At 40.4% G+C, this 2,555-nt stretch overlaps 1 protein-coding gene and 1 pseudogene across 1 annotated transcript in view; one reads left to right on the forward strand and one right to left on the reverse strand.

The window, feature by feature from the left end:
• The window catches only part of DTWD2 (DTW domain containing 2), a 104,388-nt gene that overhangs the window by 10,865 nt on the left and 90,968 nt on the right, over positions 1-2,555 (forward strand). The window lies entirely within an intron of this gene.
• Positions 1,710-2,209, reverse strand: LOC105886904 (annotated as a pseudogene).

The following is a 2,555-nucleotide window of genomic DNA, read 5'->3' on the forward strand; positions in this document are numbered from 1 at the left end:
CCACCGTAGGTATATGTGGCTGGTGCCTTAGCCACTTGAGCCACAGGCGCAGAGCCTAGTACTCGTTTATTAAACACAAGCCATCTTCAGATACCTGTCAGGCCTAGATGTTTTATATACAGTATATTTTTTATTTCTCGAAATGACCTTCTAGAGTTGATGATACTATTTGCCTTTAAATGAATGATGAGGTGATAGAGATAACAGGTGAGTAGCAGAGTTGGGTCCCCAGGTCCAGTCCACTTGGCTCCTAAGCTTGTGGGAGCTAAATTTTTTCTTAGTTAAAATATATGGAACATATATATGGAATAAATGTATAAAATATATGGAATAAATATATTTTAACTTTTTTCTTAGTCTTTGGACCTGGAAAATCTGGAGAAAATAGTGATAGGGATAAAATAATAAGAGAGCGAGAGGGGAAGGAGGAGTGAGAGGAGGTGAACACGGCAGGTGCTCAGGTGGGTTTGGGAGCCACAGGTATCTTGTTTTGAGCTGTTTGCCAGCTTGTAAATTAGTTCACAGCTCAAAATCAAGGTGTTTTATATAAAACAGTTTGCTACACTTAAAATCAACTAAATTATTGGTGATAATTTTTAGGGTAAAAATTGGACATTCTGAAAATTCAATTTTTTATGCATAGCAAAAGTATCATATTCCCAAAGAAAATTATTACTTTGTTCTTTCTTGTCAGTATAGAAAATATGTTTATTCTTTGAAGTGGTTCATTCATAATACAGTATATGTGAAAAGCTAACTGATTGACAAATTGCTGTGCAAGCTAATTTTATGTTCAAAGTTGAACAAATATGATGTATGTCAACAGGGAATTTTCTTAACCTTAGTTAAGTCTCTAAAGAGGAGTGACAAGTTTTAAAATTTACATTAGAGCTTTCTAAATGTTTGATTAATTTTTCCTAAGAAATATAAAAATTATATTATTACCTTCTAATAGATTTTTTCAAAGACCATCAAAGCACATTAATTCCTTAAACTCATTTGCCCCAAATTAATAATTCATAGTTCTATTAGTGCTTATGTAGTTAGAGAATGTATTAAGAAACAGTCTAAAAATTTGGAATTTTTTTTTGTACTTTATCTGCACTTTGGGAAAATTTGGCATCATTGAAAAAGACTTTATAAGTCACAAAATGCTTTTCATATGTACATTTTATTTATTTATTTTTTTTTAGAGACAGCGTCTTATTTTGTCACCCTTGGTAGAGTGCCATGGCGTCACAGCTCACAGCAACTTCCAGCTCTTGGGCTTAGACGATTCTCTTGCCTCAGCCACCCAAGTAGCTGGGACTACAGGTGCCCGCCACAACGCCTGGCTATTTTTTGTTGCTGTTTGGCGGGGGCCAGGTTTGTACCCACCATCCTTGGTATATGGGGCCGGTGCCCTACTCACTGAGCCACAGGTGCTGCCCTGCACATTTTACTTAATACATGATTTACAACTTTGTGATTTAAATAGTGTTATTCCCTTTTATAGACTCTCTCCCCTGCCTTTTTGTCTTTTCTTTAAACATCTCTACAAGGACAATAGAGCTTTTATAGACTTTTAAGTTCAAGTGACTTGTAAGAGGCAGAGCTGCTTTAGTTTTTTTTCTTTCTTATTTCTTTTTAAATCCTCCCTCAGGTTTATGTGTACAAATAGCACAGGAGGACCCCAGCTCCATGTAGATAGCAGCTTAGAGGTCACACCAGTCCTTTTGTCCTCATGGCAGACAAATGCCTCTACTCTGGAGCCTTCGTGGGGGCCTGGGCACCTTTGGGAGCCTGAGCTGGAACTGAAGCTGGAGCTGCAGATGAAGCAGCAGATTGGGCCTTCCTTTGAGCCTTGGCCTTGGCCTTTGGCCAGTAGAACCTGAGACCCTTGGCAATGTGTGCACGAGCACGCTTCCCAAGCTTGGGGTGGGCGATGTAGGCAAGTCGACTGGATTTACAGCTGGCACCCTTTGGAATCCTCCTTGGGCTTTACAAGGGCCTTGATAGCTTCAGCACGTGCACTCACAGCCTTGGCATTGTTGGCCTGCATCTTCTTCAGGCCCTTCTTGTTGTGCTTCTTGGCAAAGCGCACGTTCCTCAGGAACTTGGGATCTACCCCCTTAAGAGATTCATATCTTTGTGATTGGGGTTTCTTGATGCCATTTCTTTGCCACTTTTGGGACTGGTTGTGTGTGGTGTGGTTCTTGGACTTGGCCATGTCTGCACCGTGACCTGTGACTGCCTCTTTTTTTTTTTTTTAAGAGATGGAGTCTCATTCTGTCACCCAGGTTAAAGTGATGTGATCAGAGTTCATTGTAACCTCAAACTCCTGGGCTTAAGGGATCTACCTGCCTTAGGATAGCCTCCTGAGTACCTAGGACTATAGCCACATTTGGCTAATTAAAAAACAAATTTATTTACTTATTTTTTGAGACAGAGTCTTACTCTGCTCCCCTGGGTGGTGCCATGGGCTGATAGCTCACGACAACCTCAAACTTTTGTGCTTGAGCCTCCTGTGTAGCTGGGACTATAGGTGCCTGCAACTATGCCTGGCTACTTTTTCT

This window comes from Otolemur garnettii, unplaced genomic scaffold, assembly GCF_000181295.1.
Source record: "Otolemur garnettii isolate 467f Iridium unplaced genomic scaffold, OtoGar3 scaffold00030, whole genome shotgun sequence".
NCBI lineage: Eukaryota > Metazoa > Chordata > Mammalia > Primates > Galagidae > Otolemur > Otolemur garnettii.